Source organism: Pygoscelis adeliae, unplaced genomic scaffold, assembly GCF_000699105.1.
Source record: "Pygoscelis adeliae isolate BGI_AS28 unplaced genomic scaffold, ASM69910v1 Scaffold216, whole genome shotgun sequence".
Taxonomy (NCBI): domain Eukaryota; kingdom Metazoa; phylum Chordata; class Aves; order Sphenisciformes; family Spheniscidae; genus Pygoscelis; species Pygoscelis adeliae.
The window spans coordinates 3,727,071-3,733,224 of record NW_008825073.1 but is presented as its reverse complement, the minus strand read 5'-3'; the positions used below and the strand labels follow the sequence as shown (position 1 = coordinate 3,733,224).

The following is a 6,154-nucleotide window of genomic DNA, read 5'->3' as shown; positions in this document are numbered from 1 at the left end:
GGCCTTGAAAATTAAATGCACATTAAACATCATCCAGTAGCCAGTGCCCTGGGGTACCGATCCTGAAACACACATTTAATACAAGACACCACGCATTGGGATGCTGAGTTAGGTTTTGGATATGAGATAAAATATGCAAGCTCTTGGAATTTCACATTTCTGGGCTGGGAAACAATTTAATGCAAAAAGATAAGGTTTCTGCATTGCAGACATTTTTCTTCTTATAAAATATATGATGTATTTGGTCATCAATGTGAAGAGACTAGGCTTTAAGAGTAAAATTTGAAGCATCCTTGATAAAGTTGCATAGAATAGCTGTAGCAACAAAAATGAGGCGAGCTAAAACCAATACTAAAGCCCCATTTAACTACTGCCTCGTCTAGGTGTCACCTCCCAGAATAACGCGGCTTGCATCAACGGAAAGCACTTCGGTACACATACGTGTTAGCAGGCTAGGAGAAGCTAAGTGAGCCCAAGAAAACATTTCCTGAGTAATACGTGTTTAAGGAAGAAAACTACAAACAACAGTTATGGAAGCATGCATTTTAACCAGGACTACGACCATTCCTGCATCAACAGAAAACTATTTTATGCTATTAAGGGTTCGATGTAAACGTGGTAGTCTCTAAGCTTCTGCAATATTTCCAAGAGGAAAGAACCCCCCTCTAAACCACAATCAACTAACAGGCACATAAAAGAAAAGCAGACGATAGCCTTCAGAATGTGTAGCAACATCTGTAACGCTTGAGGCGTGTGGGACACCACCAGGCATCCCACCTTCGCCTGAGTCAGTACCACGAGTTTGCGAGGTCAGCCTCCAGCCGAAAGCGCCGGCTGAAGTTCCCAGCTGGCGTAAGCCAGCACTGAGATCACCCGTCCCCGTGTCGGCTGCCGAGAGGCTGGCCCACAAAGTCACTTTTGTTTACAGAACCGAAGGAGGCAGGGGCCCAAGCCCTCATCGCGCTGCGGCCCAAAGCTTTCTAGCGTCGGCGCTCCCAGCCCGCGGCTCTGCACTACTGCAACTCTTCTGGAATTTGGTAGCTCTCCAGCAGTATGTTTGCAGCACAAGCAACAAACCACAATCAGCTTTTGAGGAGTCTTTTTTATTAAGATAAATCCAGCAAAATTCCTAACAGTGGGTACATACAACCAACCTGCCCTTTTAAAAGAAATGTTTGTATTTCATTTAAAAACATGGTTACGCTTTTATTTATTTATTTTTTCAAAACTGACAAAATAAAATTACATTTGGGAAACAACAGATTTCCAGCTCTTAGGTTTTTCATGAAAATAGCTCACCTTCTTTATAAAAGCAACCCACAGAACCACTGGAATGTTTAACACGGTTATTTGTTTTGAGACCTCCCCACTTTAAGAAACCATACAACACATACAAGGGAAAAATTAAAATCTGAAGTCTGTAAGCATGACTTACACAAAAAGGGACACACTGACAGAAGTCAAAAGCTACCACCACTTATTCTTTCCATGTACCATACAAACTATTACAATCACAAAATTTAAAAACGATGATTTTTTTTTTTTGTTTTCTTTTGTTTGTTAGGGATTTAATTCCCAAGTAACCGAGATGAAGATGTTCCATAATTAAATTCATGCTAAAAAAACCTGCATTTATAAAATAGTTGATAAAAATATTCCTCTCTGTTAACAATACAGCATGGAGGTACGGATACCAAATGATGGAGATATAGGGCAGGGTTAACATTACTCGGACTTGGCTTCCTTATCATCAGATGCTTCAGCAGCTGGTGCCTATAAAAGTGTTTGGGAAGAATAGAAATATTATTCGTAATGCTAATCGGATTCCATTCTAACAAGCATCAAAGAGAGACTAGTTTGTTAGCACAGACACGGACAACATTTTGGGTAGACAGACAAGAATGCTCAGCTACTACAGAAAATACCAACACAACAACATGTCGGCTGATAAGTCTAAAAACTAAAACACAGACGAGTATTAATTGACGATCGAGTTAATTGTGGAACGTTAAGTGCCTCCAAAGAGGCAGAAGTTTAGAACGTATTTTAGATTAGGACCAATCATGTGCTAGGGAAAGTTCAAGTCCTCATCTCCGTAAGTCACAGGGAAGTGTAAGAACTACACGTAAAACCGTGATACTTGTTTATTGTCCAAACTTCGGGGAAATTGGTTCTCACCTGTTTTCTACAAAAATGTCTGCTATTACTTTTTAAGCCAACATATCAAAATTGCAAAGCTCCTATCAAAGATCCTTTGACGTACAGTAGCCCCGTATTCATTTTTAGCAAAGAAGCTCCTGAATTAGTTTTAAAAATGAGAGAATAAACGACCCATTAACTGGATAACGATACTCAACACATGAAGAGAGATCACTGTCAATCAAAAGCAACGGAAAACACAGCAGGCTGGTCTGTGCCTACAGGGGCAAAGGGAGCCCGTAGCAAGCGTTGCGCTCCTACTACCAGCAAGAAATCAGCTAGGAAAAGGCCATCAGGAGCTGACTGAAGCTTGTAGCTAGTCCTAGCAAATGGCAGCTCTTAGGTAAGTAGCTGATAGAGTAAGAACCTGTAAGAAAGAGGCTTGCAGATCAAGAGACAAGACCAAGTTTATTTTGCAGATCTCTTGTTGAATTGTTCTGAGACGAAGAATTGTTTTAAAGAATTGTGCAAAACTTAAAACCAGATTTCTGGCGCTGTACCAACCCGTGCTGAGCAGAAGAGGCAATCCAGCAGTCCAGAGAGGATATGCAAAGTCAGCTCAGGGTTACCCAACCCTGAGCAATCTTACTGAGCTCTATCGTGGCCCAAATATGCTGCACTGCTCTCGTGCCAACCCTGAGAGGGACACTACGATAGCACAGACCACCTGTGGAAGGGCTCTATCACATAGCAGGCATGAGTTTGAAGGAGAATGCTATTCTTTCAGGCTCTCCCTGGGAGCTGCCCTGTGCAGATACTGCGGCTGGTCTGTCTTTACAGGATGGCAGTGAAACACACCACCTTCTGACAAGGAGGCCCAATCGTTAGCTCCTGCAGATGTATTACCAATACATCTGTGTTATTCCCATGTTTACTGTAGCTAAAGTACCTCATTAGTTTTGGTATCTCCGTTTTCAGAGTGGTTTTCTTCTTTAGCATCCTCTTGTTTAGTTTCATCTTTGCCTTTGGCTCCTTTCTTCCCTTTTGTTGCTGCCTTTTTGTCCTCCTTTTTATCATTTGCTGCCTTTTCTTTCTGTTAAGAAAACAGACCGTGATATGGTAAATGCTAATTTCCACCTTGCACATCTGCACGAGCACATTCGCAACTCTTAAAACTGTCTGCAGAACCTGCTTCTACACACTGAACTTCCTACTGGCAAAGATGAGACGAAAGTTTCTAAGGAGAAGTGCTTTCCTTCTATTCTGCCCTGAATGGGCTACTGGGAAGTGCATAGTATAAAAGCAGCCATGGCTGGGGTTAAAAGAATTCCTATTTTAAACAGGCATTCAATTAAATTAGCTAAAAAATGCTGGAGTTGAACCGGGCTGTATTTCTGCCGTGCTGCTGAAAGGCATACCACAGAACAAAAAGAACATGTGCAACTAGTGGAAATACCAGAATACTTCAGATGTGCTATTAATGCCTATTTAGAAAACTGTAACAAAGCTGTAGTTAAAGCACTTTCCCCCTTCCCTGCCAGAAATATTCCTTACTATAATAAACCATCTGTGTGATAGACGAGTTGGGGGCTCAACAGCATCACTTCAGTAACAAGGAGAACTTTGCATTTATTATTTAAGCGCAGTTTCTTATATGTGGATCAGGCTAAATCAAAACAAAACTTGATGCTACAACTTCTGCAGTAATAGTTTTCTATATGGCCAAGGCCAGATCCCCACCCCACTACAGTAACTAGCGCGACTCTCGTTAGTCTCATTTCCGAGGATCTGCCTCTTGCTGCAAGTAACTGCACTAAGCAAACTAGCTTAGTTCCTCGCTTGATTAACCTAGTTCCGACAAAGGAACCATAAATATCTGCAGAATTACTACTCACAGGTAAGTGAAGGTAAACAGGTAATTACTGAATCTCTCTCTCTCTCTCTCTCTCCTCAGAAGATGGAGTTGTCTCAGTGACTAGAAGTTACAAAAGGTATACTTTCCTGTTCCGACACCTCGCTTATTAGTGTACAAAACTAATTCACATTAAAAATGAGCTGCTTGCTAAGGGTAAACTCAGATACAGAGTATAAGGGGCAAAGTCACCTGATTCTTCAATGATACCGATGATTAAAAATTCACCAAAATTAACACCAAATCCTATAATAACGCAGAAAGTTTAAGACAGGAGGTTAGCAGCACTCGAATGGGTGAGGGTCTCTTTCCTCTCTAACCTCCCACTCCCCAGTCTGCCCTTGCCGAGGGATTTCAGCCCACCTGGGAAACTCTACTACAACATGGCATGAGGAGCCCCCTTCTCCTGGGCTGTGCCCACCCTCAGCAAGCCTCTCCTCCCCTCTGGGGACTGACTTATCAGCGATGTGCAGCGGCTCTTTCGGAGAGAAGGAAGAGAGTCACCAGAGGAGGAAAGAGAAGAGTTATGCCTCCACCCACTCTTCTTCCCCTCCGTTGGCTGAACCGTCCTCCAACTTTCAAGAGAGGCGGAAGAAAGACAAATGTCATGGTAGTATCAGCACCCAAGTATTCTGGTACCGTTTGGCAGCAAGATTTAGAGTTGCAGCACTGCTGTGGTACTGGTTTGCTCTCTCTCATTTGAACAGACCTCATCAGACCTTTGAAGCACACAGAAGTAGCCCACTGTGAAGGGTTCCTCCCTCCAGCAAGCACCAGTACGCTGCAAACTCACGAGCACAGGCGTGTTAGTCGCTTGCTCTTCCAAGGTAAGCCATAAAGGATTTTTAAAGGCTTGGGGTTGTTTGAAGAAGGGTCTCTCTTCCCTTACCCCATGAAAAAAAGACAACAAAGTATTAACAGAGCTAAAACTGTAATTCTCTGCAGCCCACTCTGCGCTGGTAAAGCCCCTCTTAAGAAAGCATTTGAGGAGAATCCAGGGAAACTGGCTTCCACGGCTGGGCTGACCAGAGAGAAAGCGTCTCGCAGCACACAGCTGTGAGTGAGGATCCCGGGATCTCTGCTCTGTTCCGCAAGATCCCTGGCTTCTGGGGACAAGCTAATGGCTATTCTGTAAGGGGTCGAGCCCCGTCCACAACCGAGTGAGTCCAGGAAAAAAAAAAACCCAAGGAGACAATGTTATTTTTCGATTTCCAAGCTTCTTCCATCCTCTCAGCTAGTTCTGAGCTAATACCGTTGTATTAATTTTCCTGAATAATTTTTCTATACAGATGGCAACATCAATTCAGTAATAAGGTCACGCGTTTTAGAAAGTGATAAAACTTTCTTCCCAGCTCTGTGTTTTTCAATATGGCTAAGTTTAAAAGGTGAAATCTATTCTGACACACAAAAAAACATTTGAGGAACCTGAAGGTTGTAAAGTTAAGCATTTGGGGGAAACAAGAGTTAAAGATGCCTGCGCAATTCTTGTTACATCTCCCTTTGCACCGATATTGATCCAGTATTAGGAGCGCTAGAGAGCCAAAAACGCAGCTCAAGTACTCTGCCTTCAAACCAGCACCTTAGAAGCAAGAGGACCAACGCTTTCCACGTCCAACTGGGGGGCAACGTGCGGGGAACGACCTGGGCAGCACTCCCAGCAGAATTAAACCGTGTATATCCCAGAAGGAGACCGCACCATACAGCTTATGCAGTAAGGGACCCAACTAAGTTTTAAGAGCCACTTACAGTCCTTAACTTTTGAATGCTTATTTTCACAACTTTTAAGATTCGGTTAACGCAGCTTTTGTGTACAAACCCTGAGATGTTTCCATAAAAATAAAAAAGCAAACTTGAAAAAAAAATACCAACAACGTGCAGCGTATGCAACTGCACTGACCTCCGCATGGGTCATCAGCAGAGGCTGAACCCAGGACTTTTAGATCCCCAAGCCAGCTCTCTGCTGCTTGGGCTGGAAGAGCAACCACCAGCGGCAGGCTCTCCTCTTCCCGGGGGACCAGCCGCTTAGGGGGAGATGCAATCCAGAGCGTGCCAGCCGCTCACACCGCAGGAACGCAGGGCGGCAGGGTTCCTAGGTTCCGCTGC

General features: G+C 43.6%; 1 long non-coding RNA gene across 1 annotated transcript in view; it reads right to left on the bottom strand.

Annotated features, from left to right (window-relative positions):
• Positions 1–1,085: 1,085 nt before the first annotated feature.
• LOC103919173 overlaps positions 1,086–6,154 on the bottom strand; it is a 22,135-nt gene continuing 17,066 nt past the window's right edge. Inside the window, exons 4-5 of the long non-coding RNA XR_663736.1 lie at positions 3,089–3,232; positions 1,086–1,773 (exon numbers count right to left, since the gene is read on the bottom strand). This is a non-coding gene — a long non-coding RNA (uncharacterized LOC103919173). The remainder of the gene's footprint in view (positions 1,774–3,088; positions 3,233–6,154) is intronic.